The sequence below is a fragment of the Castanea sativa genome, chromosome 12, assembly GCF_040712315.1.
Source record: "Castanea sativa cultivar Marrone di Chiusa Pesio chromosome 12, ASM4071231v1".
Classification (NCBI taxonomy): Eukaryota; Viridiplantae; Streptophyta; class Magnoliopsida; order Fagales; family Fagaceae; genus Castanea; species Castanea sativa.
Genome location: NC_134024.1, coordinates 49937980 through 49955714, shown reverse-complemented (window position 1 = coordinate 49955714; position 17735 = coordinate 49937980). Strand labels below are relative to the sequence as shown.

General features: G+C 32.2%; 1 non-coding gene and 1 pseudogene across 1 annotated transcript; both read right to left on the bottom strand.

The window, feature by feature from the left end:
* Window positions 1-3669: 3669 nt before the first annotated feature.
* Window positions 3670-3751, bottom strand: TRNAS-UGA (transfer RNA serine (anticodon UGA)). The gene has a single exon. It is a non-coding gene; the product is annotated as a tRNA-Ser (tRNA).
* A 4502-nt stretch (window positions 3752-8253) lies between these two features.
* On the bottom strand, window positions 8254-16277 carry LOC142620890 (G-type lectin S-receptor-like serine/threonine-protein kinase At4g27290; annotated as a pseudogene).
* Window positions 16278-17735: the final 1458 nt, after the last annotated feature.

The window sequence follows — 17735 nt, the reverse complement described above, 5'->3', positions numbered from 1 at the left end:
TTCTCTAAGCAAAATATTACAATTTTTTAGTTTCCAAAAAGATCAAGATCCCCCACTTCTTTCCTCTCTCATCTTCTTATATCCTTCTTCTTCTTCTTCTTCTTCCATGTTTCATCCACGTGTAACACAGATCCTCCCCCTAGATACTTGTCCCATCCACCACCTTCTTAAAGTCTTCAAATAATAGCTAGAAAGCTGAATACTACTATTCAGATCATTTTCCCATTAATGAAGCCAGAGAGGTAGATGCAGGGCCTTTAATGCGGTGGTAGCAACTTTTTCCCCAGATATTTCTCCCACGTTCCTGCTTCTAACGGGTGCTTGGATCACGCATTTACCCAACAGACCATCTAGAATTCAGTTTCTAAGCCCTTTAGCAAGTTCCATGGCCTTTACTGGGCTTGTCCGAGGAGATACTCCACCTCGGACTACTCCTCGGACCATTATAGTGCAGACTAACTTGTGAGCTCAGAAGACTCTGATTGAACAGACTTATACCAACTAACCAGGCCCAAGGCCCAAACGTGCCTTTAAGCATTTTTACCCCCCGCAGATACTCTGTGAATTCTCTTAATATATATAGAGATAAAAATTTAAATTATAGATTTCTTTCGTAGAAATATAAGTTTGGTCAACTATACCAGACTTTGTAGCTTTTATGTTGAGTGTGATTGTAATTTTTCATTTTGTCCTCCACTATACTCTTATTTCAGTTAATATATTCCAAGTTTCTCTTTAAAAAAAGAATGAGTAAGTGATTAAGAACTAACGAATCCTTATAAATTAAAATAATAATAATAATAAAAGGAATAATCCAAAAAAGATTAAAATAAATAAAGCAGTACATAAGTTCCTATAAAAAGAAAAAGAAAAAAGAGCAGTACATAAGTGTTACGTTGATGGCTTGATGGTATTCATAGTGTCTCCTTTATAAAGCTAAGGTGGAGTACAAAATGACAAATTTAGAAAGCTATCCCAAAAATTAAGGGTGGAAATTCCGTAACTAAATTGGTACCTCTTCCTCATGTGCAAAGTGCTTGAGTCCTTGGGGGTATAATAAAGAAAGGATTCAACTGCGGAGTTAGCAGCACTTGTAATTATTTCAAAATAAAATAAAAATAAAATAAAATTGAGAGTGGCAATTCATTTTCATGTCATGCTGATTTATGAGTCTTCAATTATATAGATTGACATGACATGACTCCCATAACTTGTTTTTTTTTTTTTTTTTTGAGAAACACATACACACACGCATAACTTGTTTAATAAACAAGTATTGTCAAGGTAAACATAACCTATGATTGATAAATAGATCATGTAGCCAGGTTTAATACATTTACTTGACACAAAAATCTTGTTAGTAATTCTCAAATCTTATAGAATGTTTAGAGCATCCGCATCAGGTGTATCAAAAACCAAATTTTCGGTATTTGGCACACCAAAAACCAATATCCATGCTTCGTGAGATGTTCCAAATCTCAAAAAATTTTGCAACATGATGAAACCGCACTGTAGCATGTTGCAATTTTTTTATTCACGGTGGTGACTAGTGAGGTGGGATGTGGGGTGGCGGGGGTGGTGGGTTTTTTATTTTGTATTTTTATATATGGTTGGTTTTTTAAATATTATTTTAATATTTGTATATATTAATTTAATGTATAGAATTGAAGAATAGAAGATTTGATGTACATTGAATTGTAAAATGGTATGTTAAAATAATAAAGTAGTATTTTTGAGATGTCAAAATAACATATTTTTGCAACTCCTAATGAGAATGCTCTTAGTGTATTAGAGAATTAGCATCAAATGTGCTAAATACTAAAATTTTAGCATTTAGCACACCAAATATCTAAAAACAACCTCCATCAAATATGCCAAATCTCATGAAGTTATAGTAACATTCTAAAAATGAGATAGTATGGTATATGTGCTCATTTTTTTATTTAATTTTAAATCATCTCTCTATCTCTCTCTCTCTCTCTCTCTCTGCCATGGGTTTTTGGTGGCGGTGTTAATCTTGAGTTTCGGTTGGTTTTGGGTGTCATATTTGTGGTTGGTTTCGGTGATTAGTGGAGTTGGATATTGATCTCTACCTCTCATCCTTCTTTGGCAGTGGGTTTTTGGTGGTGGTGTCTGGTCTTGAGTTTTGGTTGGTTTTGGGTACCAAGTTATCGGGTTGTAGTTGGTTTCGATGGTCAGTGAAATTGGGTTTCGGCAGTTTGTGGTTGTAGTTTTAACTAGTTTTAGGTGTAGTTTTAGTTGGTTTTGGGTGCTCCATGGGTGGTGATTTTTTTTTTTCAGATGGGTTTTGGGCGTTTTGTTGGTTGTAGTTTTGGTGCTTTAAAGCCATTTTGATGGGTGATGTGTTAAAATAAGAGATATGATGTAGGGTGTATTATAAAGTTGTGTGATAAAGTAACTTTTTAGTATGTCAAAATGACATTTTTTTTAGCATAGATGATGTTGATGCTCTAACTAGATTCCAAACAAAGTAGAAAAATACTATGTCTACAACACTTTCACTACATTTTCACAACAAATTCTAAGTAGCAGATTATTACTGGTTATAGTTGAGGAAAAAAAATAATCTCAGTGGTAGGTTCAAATTTGAACCAATAATAACTAACCACCTATAATTTGTTGTGAAAATATCATGGACGTAACACTTCTCAACAAAGTAACCAACAATTAAAAAATAATTACAACTATAATTTTTTTTATTAAAATAAACTGGTAAAATTGAACTTCCGTTAAACATGTTAGATGGGTTTGAACAAGTTTCACATGTCAAACTTGAATTAGCCTATTTAACAAAACAAATCAATTCATGTTAACCCAAATCTAACACGAACCCATTAAGCCTAAATCAAAATCTACTAATTTCGTGTTGTGTTCACGGTTTGTGTCATATTGTCATCCCCAAACAAAAAGGGTCTTTTGTTCTTTTATTTATTTATTTATAATATTATATTTAGAAGTTAAACTTGGTAAATTTGTATGAATCTTAGAGTAAATTGAAGAATTAAGGTAATAATATGTAAGTTCCAGTTAGTTCAACTAGTAGTATTTTATTATTAAATAAGAAATCTAGGATTCAAAACCTATGTACAAAAAAAAATTAATTGTTGTTTTGATTTGATAATAAAGACCAGTTATCATAGAGCAGAAGCAACATGTTAGCATTATATTGTTCTATATATATAGAAGAAGAAGAAGAAGAAGAAGAAGAAGAAGAAGAAGATAATGTAACATATACAAATTTGGATTTGGTTGGAGGGAAACGGTCCTTTAGTTCAATCATAGCTGCTAGTAAACTAACACAATTTGCAATAATTTTTAAACTTGATGAAATGAAACAAATAAAGAAAATTATGATATCATGCTTGTATATATATCATAATTCGGAACAAAGAGTACGTTTGTATGAATAAATTGAAAAATGGTGATACTTGAGACTGATTTGGATTTGATTAGAGAAAGAATAGAGATAGATATATCGGTTTGGTTTGTTAACTAGGAAACTAACAAAATTGCAACAATTTGTTGAATTGATTATCACTGCAGAAGAACTAACCTAGAAAATATAAAAGTGAAAATTGCATTTTTTTTTTTTTTTAAAGAAAAAATCAAAGTAAAAGGAGAATTGCATTAATTTTTAAATAAAAAAACCGTCGACAGCAGGGTTCGAACCTGCGCGGGCGAAGCCCAACAGATTTCAAGTCTGTCTCCTTAACCACTCGGACATATCGACTGCTTGTTAATGTTATAAAAACACAAACACATTCATAGTCTCCAACATCCTGCTACATAGATACAGTTTTTCAATAGAATAGAAAATGAGATTTATGATCCCAACTTTTATTTTACAATACACTCAACATCCCAACTTTTATTTTAAAATATAATATATTAAAAATTAAAAATTATACAATAAAATAAAAGTAATAAATATAGAGAGAGAGAGAGAGAGAAGTAATTTATATAGAAGGAGAGAGAAGAGAGAGAGAATAAAATATACTAAAAAATTATAGAAGCTTGTTACAATACCATCATATATTTACGATGATACTTTAGCACAATTGTAAAATTTTTTACAATTGGAAGATCAAGTAATGGGCTTTTTGGTGCTTTGGTGCTAAAATATGCCCACATATAGCATTTAAGAAACTGGATACTGATGCTCTAAGTCATGAAGATTTTGAAGAATTGTTACTTTTCAAAATTTAATATAATAGAATATTTTGAATAACGACTTTTAAAAAAGCATACGAACTAAGCACACCTTCTAATAATTGTGTGGGTAGATAATCATAAAATGCATGTGCATACACAATGGAATGAAAAACTAAAAACAAAATTCCATGAGACTTAGACTTTATAAGAGAATCATACTGAGAACTTTCAATTATTATTATTATTATTATTATTATTATTATTATTATTATTGTAAGAACACGAATTTAGGCGAACTAGGCCCACCAAGAATAGTGAAGTTAGAGTTCCTAAATCTGGCTTAAAACAATAAAGATTTGTATAGAGAGTGGGACGCACAAGTGTGGACTTCGTCCGAGGACAAAACTAGGGAAAGAAAGACTAAATGCTCAATGATTTAATATATGAAGGGTTCTTTACAACATTGCCCGATGACAATTGTTCTTGAGGGTTTATAGATACTGTTCACTCTTCTCTTAGCTCCAATTCTCTATGTGATTTCTTCTTAATTATTGCTGGTCCTCTCTATTTGAGAGTCTCTTTCCTTTATATATTTCATGGCCTCTTGCATCCCATCTCTCCATCTGTAATATTCTCGAATCTCCTTAAGATACCTGTCCTTTTAGACTCTTAGTGAAGGTGGTGGAATGAGCTGCTGAGCTGTGGATCTACTGTTCAGGTCACTTCCTCGTTAATGCAGTTGATAAAGCTGTTACCCACCCTTTAATATGGAGGATCAAGTGAGACCTTTAGAAGAAAGTTCCTATTGAAAACCCCACTCAACCCATGAGACACCTTGATCCATCCCTTATATCTCCTAAGGATGCCCCGTCATTTCTCATACCATCTTCAGAACACGTCACTCCTCGGACCACGAACACTCCTTCCGGATGAACAATTGAAAGCTACAACTACCCTTCTCATCTTCAATCCTCGGGTCCCCACAGTTGTTGTTGTTATTATTATTATTATTATTATTATTATTATTATTATACTACTACTACTAGTTTAAATTCAAATGAAACCTGCATATTCTTCCTTCTTATTTTTTGATGAGTAGATAGTACAAGGGTTCGAACCATCAACTGAAGATGTCATAACATATTCCCTTCTTTTTCAGCGTCTTGTCCAAAGCAAACATACAAAAATTTTAGGGTATATTTGGTACATTGTAATAGACATTATAATATAAGAGCTATTCCTATGGGTTAGCTATTAAATATTTTGATTATGTTTTTATTATAGGAAATAATCATTCCTTATGAATAGCTAATATTTAAAATAACCATTCTTCTCTAAAAGGGTTGTAATAGTTATTCTTTAGTAGGTGTATTAATTTCTAAAATTAATATATTTCATAGTTATAACCTAAAAAATAACACAAACAAGATAAAAAAGAGCAATTATCACAACATTTTACACAACTATTATCAAATTTGTTGTGAGAGACCTTGAAAGTGCCTCTAAAAAAAGAGAGATTTTTGGAGTGCTTTTTAGGGCAACTCTCTTTTTGGATAAGTGGTGTGGAGTCACTACTTATTTTTTATACAAAAAAATAAGAAAAAAATAAAAATATACAAAATACATGATTGAATTGTTCCTCTATCATTGATTGAATAAAAAAAGTACATGTTTGATAAATTGAAAATTACATGGCTTTGGGTCCTAGTTACAAACTACTAAATAATTACATGGCTTTTTATCCTAGTTACAATCTACCCAAAACAATAATAAAGATAAGGCATAGATCTACCTATCCAAAATAACTAGATTCAGAGGCTAGGTTCTGGAATAGGAATTAGGCACCTATTCCGCTCAGATAGAGTCTGGTCTTCTAGACTCTTGTGACCAATGTACCATTTTTATGTATGACACGAATGATATGTTGTGCACATGAAAATAAAATAAATCACATAAGTCTGTTTATGAATATACCCTCTTCTTTGTTAAAAATTCAGATCTGTGTTGTGAAAAAAAATTGAATTTGGTTTAAAAAAATCATATCTATTTTTGTATGTGTAGAAAAAAAAAAGTTTTTGGAGAAAAAAAATCCAAATCTGTGTTGATTAAATGAAACAAATCTTTTGATTTAAAAAGATCAAATCTGTTTTTTGAGAACTAAAAAAACTTGTTTTTGGTTTGCATTAAAAAGAATCAGATCTATTTTTATTTTTTTATTTTATGAGAAAATTTAGATTTGTAGAGAATTAGAAAAGTCAGATCTGTTTTTTATACGAAAGAAAATAAGACAAAGATTTTTAGAAGAGGGCTGATTCATAATATAAACCTATGCTACATGCATCAAACAAAACCAACAAGACTACTCATGACCTTTTTTTTTTTTTAATCTAAAAATCTGCTTTGTTAAAAAAAAAATCAGATCTACATTTAAAGAAAATATAGTTCAATTTTTTTGTATTTTAAAAAAATTTAGATTTATATCTAGGAAGATACAAATCAATTTTTGTTTAAAAAAAAATTCAGATCTGCATTTAATGAAGATGCAAATAAGTTTTATTTATTTATTTTTTAATTTTTTTATTGAGAAAAATTCAGATCTTCATCTAATGAAGATGCAAATCCGTTTTTTGATTGAGAAAAATTGTAATGATGAGTAGTTTTTTGAAACTAAAAAAGTCATGATAACAAAGACCTCAAGAACATGTTTCAACAAAAAGTATATTAACAGTACATGATATGAATATTTAAATATTAAACTAGAAGAATATTTAAACATGCATCATAAAAATAAGAGAAACAGAATAAAAAAAGGGTAAAGAAGAAACAACTTGTTGCATGGTCGCACTCTTCTTTTTGAGGGGATATTTTAGGGTTTAAAGAAATTTATGCAATTATCTTCGAAACCTAAAAATCCTTACTTACAAAAAAGAAATTCTTAAGACTAAAGCCTCCAGAATGTCTTTAACGTAAGAGGGAAAATAATAGAGAGGAGAGTTAGACAGAAAGAAGGGAAATCCGAGAGTGTGAAAAGTGTGCTGAATTTTGAGATGCATCCTCTATTTATAGAGGCTGGGATGCTTAAAAAAAAAGAAAAAAATGTATGGGGGAAAATCCTAAAAAAAAGGAGATTTGGATAAGAGTAAATTGATTTTTCATATTAGAACAAGCTTTGGTATTTTGATCATATATCTTTAGTCAAAATTCAAATTAAGCTGAAATTTTGATAGCTAAAGGGAAATTTGATTCTCTACACCTTTGCCAGAAATAGCCCAGTCCGAATTTTGAGTTATACTATGGAAAAAGTGCCTTGGAATGTGAATCTGAAATCTACTACTTGATTAACACGTTTTTGAAGTGTTTTCCAACTCTAAGACTGTATTTGGAAAACACTTGTCTGCTCATTTACCAAAGGCACTAACTGTGCTTGTTTACCGACCTAAATTTGTCCACTCCCTCGACATAACCTCTCAGTTTATTAGTCAGTATTGGGCCCAACTGGGCCGAGCACAATGGTTTCCCTCGAACGCTAGTCGTTGGTCCTTTACACATTCATCAATGGACTGGTCCTAACCCTACAATGTTAGGCCTTGGTCACGTGGGCCGTTCTTGGTTACTTAGGCTTGAGCCCCTATAGTAAGTGTGAGTAAAAAATGTTAGAGGAAGTATAATTGTAAGGTGAATAATTAATAAGGAGAAAAATAGATAAAATGGAGATATAGTGTCGGAAATAGGTAGATCATATGGCTACTGATGTGACTTAACAAAAACGTAATAATAATAAATAATATACTTCAGCTTTTAGATATATATACATATGGATAGATATATAATTTATCAACTCAGTCTTACCGTGTTTATATACCAATAGTGTATAGATCATATGCTGATGTGAATAGAATCATTCTTCTTCACTTAATCCACTCTTCATTTTTATCTTTATTTGCTGCTTCTTCTAGTTCTGCACCTTCTGCTTTTGTGATTCAAACCTTTGTACACTTTCAATAGGATCTATGGTTTAAAGGCAGACAAGCCCATATTTAGGAGTATCAATCATTTATATTTTAGACAAGAATTGGCTGCTCCAACCATTTCATTAAAGAAAATACAGAAAAACTCATTAGTTTTACACACCCAAGCAAGTAGCAACTATGAACAATTAATAGAATTTACATCTAAAAACAAAAAGATGCAATCTAATCCCAAATGCACCCCTAAATACTAAAAAACTTTCACATATAACTTCTCAGGCAAGCTACTTATGAATTTCCTATCTAGCTTCCAGCATAGTTATCGTAACTGCATTCTCTATGTTAGATTCTTCAGTTCTTAATAATACACCTGAATTGCTGGGACTTCTTTCTATGAAGAAGCCAGGCTGTTTAGATTGGGGTAGAATTGCTTCCTCATTCGTTAACATAGAATACACACAAGACATTTTTGGCCTATCTTTAGGAAGCTTTTGGACACATAGCAAACCAACTTGAATACATCTTAAGATTTGAGATCTTGAATGCGAATCCTCCACACATGTATACGATAGTGCCAAGGCCCTGCCCTCCATCCATAGCAACCATGCCTAGCGCAATTACAATATAGATACTCACATAATCCACCAAAAAGGAGAGAGAGAGAGAGAGAGAGAGAGAGAGAGAGAGAGAGAGTTTTCCACTTACATGTCCCAAAAGGTTATGATGATGATTTGGGTGAGAAAAATTTCTGATTTTTATGGCACTCACTATCTCTAACATAAGCACACCCATGCAAAACACATCAGATTTCACAGAAATTCTTCCATCAACTACATACTCAGGAGATATGTAGCCACTGCATGAAACCATCAAATAAGCTTATTATCAAATAAGCTTTATTATCATTATTGTTGTTATTGATAACTTAAATTTCAATACGTCTTTAACATATCACCTTACCTTTACACTATGTTATAAGGGAATGAGGGGTACTTTGAGTCAAAGCACATTGATTAAATATTTGCTACAATTTGAAAAAAAAAATCTATTACCAATTTTATATTACTTACTATGTTCCAACAACTCTATTTGTCTTCACTTCACTTTCATCCCCTACAAAAGTTCTTGCTAAGCCAAAATCTGATATTTTTGGGTTTAAGTTGATATCTAATAAAATATTGCTTGCTTTCAAATCCCTGTGGATGACTTGAAGTCTAGAGTCCTGGTGAAGAGAGAGAAGTCCTCGCACAATCCCAATAATAATGTCAAAACGCTTTGGCCATGCTAGCAGATTGTCATTTTGTTCTGTATAAAATTTTTGCTCTTGTTACCATGATTGCATCTATGTCTATTTTTTGTTCTTTTTGTGAACTTCTTTTGAAAATCAATTGGAGGATTCTATTCAAATACATAATAGACAAGACACTCAGGCATGCAACATTTAAAAGATTGAAAGTAATTAAAATACATAAAGGGTCAAGAGAATCATACCAAAAATGTAACAATCCAAGCTTTTGTTCGGCATGTACTCATAGATTATCATTTTTTCATCTCCTTCAACATAGTAGCCTAAAAGCTTGACAAGATTCTTATGTTGAAGTTTGGCAATGAGAAAAACTTCATTCTTGAACTCTTCAAGACCTTGTCTTGAATTCTTTGATAGCCTATTCACGGCAATATCTTGTCCGTTACATAGACGTCCCGACAAATCATCAATTAAAGATGAATCTTTTCATCTAAATTTGTATAGTATCACCGTAAATTTTTTGACCTGTAATTAAATCAGAATCCTTTTTACCTTATAAACAGGACCAAATCCACCTGCCCCGATCACATTTGCAGGAGAGAATTTGTTTGTTGATGTAGCAACCGTTGTGAAATTAAATAATGGTACGTTTACATCTTCTTTCTTTCTTTCACCTATTCAACCCATATATAACCTTTTTATAAACTGCTTTTAATTATAGTCTCTGTACAGTTTATCATGCTTCTTTAAAATCTAGCTTTAATATGAGCAAGGATGGATGATGAATGTGTGTGTATATATATATAGATGGGTATACTTACGTCTTCTATTTGTTGTCTTCCAAGTGAAACGCCAAAGTAGCCCCAAAGGAAGCAATCTAGAAATGATTGATGCCGTTATGATGACCGCCACCCTCTTCTTTTTGTTTAATTTGTGGATTGATCCTAGATCAGACAGTAGTTAAGTAATTGTTTTATTTTTTTTACAATTTTATGTTTCTTTCTGGTAGAAGTATTAGATTATGGATTATAGTCCCTAGATGTACTATAAGTCAGTTGGGCATGTGTGAGCTAATTCAATGACAAATTTACTTGTAATTTTTTCGTTTAGTACTAGTAATGTGATTGTGGTAATGAGGGCTAAAGGTTAATGGATCTTCTCATTGTGCAAGACTAAAGACCTCGATCGAGTGGAAGGCTTGGTTGTGTGAGATGGTTGATTCAGACAGAAACTCTCCATAGACACTCAGTTGACTGAGACCTCATTGTGGAAATTCTGTTATTTTCTCTCAGGGCTGCTTTGGTAGCCACACTAAGCCTAAACCCAACTTGTATAAAAACCTTTGTCAACCCTAATCCTTTGAGAAGGAAGACAACCACAGTAAAACATAGAAAAACTTAGAGATGTCTAATATTTGTCTTCGAATCCTCTCCCAGTGAACATCCTTTAGAGGTTGACACATTTTGACACAAAGATCACCTTTCCTGTGTTGGAGTTGCAACTAAGACCATAGAGACTACATCAAATCTTCAAGAAGCTTTGGAGTGAGTAACATATTGGTTTTATAGTATATGGATTGACTTGTGGTACCAAGGGACTGAAGGACAAGGCATGGGTATGAAGTTGATAGCAGGAGTGAGGAGATTGGGTGCACTTCATGTGCTTGTACATATAAAGTCGATCTAGTAAGTATAGTATATACCGCAACAACCTTCATATTTGATTTGATTAGTTTGGGTCGGCCACAAAGTACGTTTACCTTGGTTTTTCACTCCGTGAACAAATGCTTTTTCCTATGTATGTGCAAGGGTATATTCAGGAATTTTAACTTGAGGGGACCAAATTGCAATATTGATCAAATAATCATAATTCATAAATCTATAAATACAAAATTATCAACTTAATAAATTGTCAAAAGAAAAAAAAGTGGGTTAATCCCACATTGGAAAAATGAATATGAATTTAAGAGGTTTAAAGTCTTTGCTGTGTATCCAAGAGTTAGACTTTTTTAGATATACACCACAGTAAGTTTCTTTAAAAAACATTCTCCTCTCTCCTAATATGTGTGTGTTAAAAAATAGTATTCTCAAAAAAAAAAATTGTCATATACTTAAACATTAATGAAAATACAAAAAAGGGTCTAGTTCACTATATACATATATAGAATTTTGCAAACTATTATTTTAAGCACCACCAATCCAACACACACACACACACACACACACACACATATATATATATATATATATATAAAACTAAAACTTTTGACTTTTTGTTGACTTCTCCAGAACTTGCCACATCATCATTATTTTTTAAAAACAAAATTATTTATTGAGTATTATTATTATATTTAATTACTTAGATAACTTGCACATAACTCTTTCTTTTAAGAAAAATTGCACAAAACTTTAAACATTTGTTTGGTCGACAATATATATTTTATGAACAAGACTTATGTATAGTACTTAGGTGTTATTCCTTAGGTTTCCCTTTTAAGATTCTGTCATGTGGATTTTTTCTCATAAGAAGGAAGTGTATTTTTTTAGTTAAGTAACTACATGGCTGAATCTTAAGAGGAGAACTTAAGAAACAACACCTAAAGTACTATGCTTAAGTTTATATATATAAAACCGAAACTTTTGATTTCTTGTTGACCTCTCCAGAGCTTGCCACATCATTATTATTTTTTTAAAACAAAATTATTTATTGAGTATTATTATTATATATAATTACTTAGATGACTTGCACAAAACTTTCTTTTGAGAAAAATTGCCCGAAACTTATGAGCAAGACTTAGGTACAATACTTAGGTGTTGTTCCTTAAGTACTCATTTTAAGATTCTACTATGTGGATTTTTTCTAATGGGAAGGAAGTGTATTTTTTAAGAGGGAAACCTAAGGAACGACACCTAATGTATTGTCCTAAGTTTTGTCTATATTAATTCTATTATGTCTACTTTATCCATCTAAAAGTTGAAAGAGATTTTGTGTTGATAAAATAACTGTGGGGTTGGGTTTATCGGATTAGATCAAGCTCACAAAACATCAATTATTCATTTAACAATGAATTGTATGAATTTGTTTTATGTCCTCTTTAATCTATACATTACTAGTATAATATAAAACCTAAGTTTTTTCACTTTTTAGTGACCTTTCTAAATTTTGACACATTAGCTTTGCAAGCTTTACAAATTTACACCTCACTATGATTAATTTTATTTATTAATTTTATTAATTAGATTCATGATAGGACTCCTCTCTTCCCACCCAAAACCCTAAATATAACTTCGTAAGGAAGTTGATTCTTCAACAAGACCAAATTCTGTTGTATGAAGGCCACCTAATGGCTTTCAATTTTGAACTTGATTGTCTTATTAACAATAGAGTCTATGAATTGCAGTTTTGCACAGTCATCCATAAATAACATCCACGCAAGGGCCTGATATTCTTCGGCATAACCCTAAATCAATGTTGAAAGGTTGTGTTTTACAACCATTTAATCTTGGTAACTAAATCCTGCACCTATGATTGTTTATGATTATTTTATTTCATGGTACATAGTTTAAACCCATTAAAACTAATTGCTTGATGGTATTTCATGGTTTTTTTTCACCTTTACTTTTTCTTTCAGGGTTGCTAGGAATACAACCTCACAGATGATTATTTTTTCATTGTTTAAAGTTTAGGCTCAATAAAATTTAAAACTTATTACTTTATGGGTTTATGTACTTTTTTCCTTTTCTTATTTTTCTCTTTTGAATAGTCATATATTTTTGGTTTTTTAGAAGTTTTAACATTTGAATTTTTGTGTTAGTTTTCGCAATATTTGAACATATTTAGTAGATTTCAACAATTATACCATGTATTATTCTTTTGAAGGTAATCAATTTTTCTTTTATATTTCTCTATTGTATAATCATATATATATATATATATATATTGTTTTGTTTTAATAATTTATAGGAAGAAAATCTTATGATTCTAAATTTTTGAGTTATATTTTTGCAATATCTAAAACTATTGGGCAAATTTCAATGACTATAGCTATGATTTATTATTTTGAGGGTAACACATCATGCTCTTATATTTCTTTGTTGTGTAGTCACACACACACATATATATTTTCTATAATTTGTAGGCTCTTAATCTTTTGATTCTTCTTAATAGTTATAGGCTTATAGTCATGAATTATTCTTTTGAATTTAACCATCTTTCTCTTATATTTCTCTATTGTGTAGTCATATTTTTTTTTCCAATAATTTTTAAGCAATAATTCATCTAATTCTTTAATATCTTTTGAAAGTCATTGTATGTTCATGCAATGATTTCTTCATCAAATTGTAACACAAATTGAAGTTATACAAGAACAATTCATGCAATGATGTAGTTTCTTACTCAATTTAAGATTTTATAAAATCATTTTAGTTTACTACACAAACAAGTAGGTTCCCATGCATAGCACGAGCTAGTGACTAGTTATCCATAGTATTGAAATTTCCTTTTTTTTTTTTTTAATGAATTATTCAGCACCAAATTTCAAATTAAAAAAAAAATGATGATAGGGAGAGAGATATAATATATTATCATATAGCAATACAAAAAATTGAACAACATATTCTTAATAAACAAAGCATATTCATTAACTAAATGACCATTATCATATATATATAGCAAAGCATAAATCTAAATGCCCATGTGGTGTTAAAGAAACAAACAAACTTGAAATGTTGAGGTTCAATTACTTTCTTGAAGGCTAAAAAAAAAAAAAATTAGCAAGGAGAAGCTAGAACTTGAAGCAAACATGGTCATATTTTTTTTTCTAGATGAAACGAATTTATTTGTTTCCAAGTTAAAGAATTAGAGCAATAAACAATTAGAGGAAAGAAACATGGGGCTGGTCTCTATTGAGAACCCCATAGGTGGCTTCTTGAGGTTGAGAAGGATGGGAAAAAAGTAAATCTTGTTTGAAAATAGGTGGTAAAAGATGTTATTTTGAGAGTGTGGGTTACTGTCTATTGAATTGACAACAAATTATTTGAAAAATTGGGAGAGTCAGCTAGTATTTTATTTCGAGGACTTTGGGTTGTTATCTATTGGGCGAAGTAGTAAGTAAAGTTCCTAGAAAGAAGTGGGGGGTCATATTTTTCTTGGGGGCCCATAACCTTTTAGTTTTTCTGTTGCTATCAGACTCATAACCTAACAGTAGAAGAAAATTAAAAATCTAGGGGACCACGGACAACGTAGCTCCGCAACTGTTAATGTGTGTTTGTGGTTCATATGCTTTAATGTATATCTATGCTTATTTTCATGCTTGAATATTGATGAATCAAGTACTTCACTTAATGCAAAATAATTGGTTAAAATTGGTGGTTAAGTTGTATTAGGGATCAAAAGTAATTTTTATTTGGAATCAGAGCTTTGGTTCACTTGTGAAGGATTAATTTTCTAATGTGTTCCTTAATCCCGTCTACCATGGATAAAAATAGTTTAAATTCTAAAAAACAAAAAATTGAAAGTCAATTGAAAACAGTAATTGATGATCATTTTTCACAGAATCAAACTCATACCCAGTTCTGAAGGGTGCATCCGAATGTATAGATCCTGTCCACCAGCCGGAAACTGTTTAATATCTACTAGTTCACCAAACCAGATGGCGCAGCCAGCACCTTCTCTGATATCTGAGTTTGTATAAGCCATGCAAGAACAGTTATTCAAGCATTCTGCCCTGCATTCCTCGAGATTCATTTTTGTGTTCAACCATGAGTGTGTAGTATCTGGGAGTTTCAATCCAGAAAATGTCAGAAACCCATGCGTGCTTTTCTCCTCGCAGCTCAATTGTTTATTGCGTACACATCCTTGGGACCAATCCATCGAATCCCATCTTTGTTGTGACTTGGGTTTGAATCCGTTTAAACATTGGCAGACTGGAGAGTCGGTAACAAGACATCTTGCATAGGCTCCACAAAGGGCATAAGTATCACAGTAGTCCATTGGCACATATGCATGAAGCTTCCAACTTTGTTGTGTCGTTGTGAAGTATTGAAACATAGAGTTAGTTTGGTTGATAAGTCCTCTTGAGAGAAGTGACTGTTTCCGGGTAAACATAAAGTAGGCCTCATCTTGATTGAACACAAATTCGAAGTCATACACCGGATTTGGCTTGAGTCCAGGTAAACCACTGAAGCCATAGCCATTCCAAGGCCCAGTACGGAAGTATATTGTTGAGCCTTGCCACAAATAAGCTTCTGGGTAGTTATGATGTGTCATCTCAAAGATAAAGTTCCCAGGAGATGGGTCATCCCAGTTCTTCCATGCAATTAAGCGCCTGTTGAGACCTCTCTTCAAATCCCAACCGTGTTTCATCCCTGGTAAAATTGTATCAGATGGATAGTCAAAGCTTTGCCACAAATAGTCTTCTGAATTGCCGTCTGTTACCACAAGATTCCCAGTATCCAGGAGTTGTAACAATGGACTCTAAGCTTCTTTCAAAGTGCTACCTGACCAAACAACCGAATTATTCTGGATGATGTTAAGATTTCCAGTGCTGTTTACCATCAAAATCCCAGAAGTATCGTTGATTGGGGGAACTCTGTTTGCAACCCAAACAACAGTTTGAACTGGGATGCTCTTGTACCAAATTCCCACATAACGATTCTTGGAACTTCCAGGACTGAAGAAACCCAGTACAAAGTTTCCTTCTCTGGACACTATGGTGTCACCATCACTTAAACGCTGGGATGGAGTTATGCTGTCTAGTACTCCATAGGAGATTTTAAACAAGAAAAAGAGTAAATTTGAAACGACAAGAATAGAAGAAAGAAGGTCCATTGATTCCTATCTCTCAACCTCTTTCGTTCCTATACACCAAGTTCAAGATAGGCCATCTAATAGTCAAGGGCCATTAGAAAGGCATAAACTGTGAACGACACGGCAGGTGACTTGGACGCATGCCTTCTGGAAAAGAAGACCAATAGGCCAAAAATGTATTGATCTCTTTGGTAAATTATCAATTAATTTGCCAAGTTAATTAATTAAATTCAATTACATACAATAAGTATGATAGTACAAACAAATCACCAACTAAGTTAAATGTAACAGAAAATAAATTTGACACAAGTAATTTGTTTACGAATGGGGAAAACTATCGAAACAAAACTCCGCCGAGTGAATTTAAGGCTACTACTTCCGAGAATCCACTATTATTAAAACAATTGGTTACAAGTAAAAGGAATCTCAGTATCTAATACCAACCTACAGTTGAACTCTTACCTCAATATCCAATTAGACTTGTGAAGTAGTTGCAATCTCTCCTTTTAATGCACGAATCTCAATACGTGACTAACTTATGATGTGCGAATCCTAGTACATGACTAATACACCAACTTAAGGAAGATGTTGGCTGCAAAGTTCTTCAGTTCATCACCACGAAGATTAAGAAACTCTTTGGTTACAAAACTCTTGGCGCAAAGACGCAATAGTTTCTACAGAGAATATAATGAACTAGGGTCAATTCTGTTTTCGGTCACAATTTTTATGCACAATGACTTTTCATCAAATTGCATCACATTTGACGGCCCTTAAAATAATCCTTATATATGTTTAGGGTTGTGAGAAAAGAAACCCTACACAAATACACATGGATATGCGTAAAATCTGATCTGAAAATCTAAACTTCGTAATTCTCGACAGATACAGCTTCTATCGAGCTGCTGTTAAGCATCAGCATTAAACCTCAATAGATATGATCTGTCGAGTTTTAATAAATAGAACTTTTTTACTTGGTTCTTGGACAAATTTGCATGGCTTTAATACTAAACTTGAACTCTTGTTCCTTGAAGTATTAAACCTCACCTAGATCTACCCAATTACAAGTAAAGTACGTTTTGTTAAAAAATTAGTCAATTTATATAACATATGTTTCTAACAAGTTCCACCTATGTCCTAACAAGTTCCACCTATGTCCTTACAAAGACAAGTCTTCTTGTTTTACGAAACGAAGGAATCTACTTTAAAGTGACTCACGAGTTGAAATTTTCTTATTTCAAGCAAAGGACAAGGATTATATATCTATTAACTATATAAAAAGAGGCAATGCCTCAACAGGGTTTTTTTGGTTTAGTATAATTTTTTGTCTTTTAGTGAAGCCAAAACGGTTCGTTTGGCTGAAATGTGAAAACCAAATATAAAAAAAAGAAAAGGAAAAGAAGATAGAGATAAAGAGTGAGAGGGCTAGAGAGTTCTGAATTTGGAACTCTCTCTGCCTCTCAACCTCCATTTTTCTCCCTCTCTTAATGTCTAAAGAATTTTGGAACGAGAGAGCAAGCCATGGTTGCCGATGGCTTTTTTTT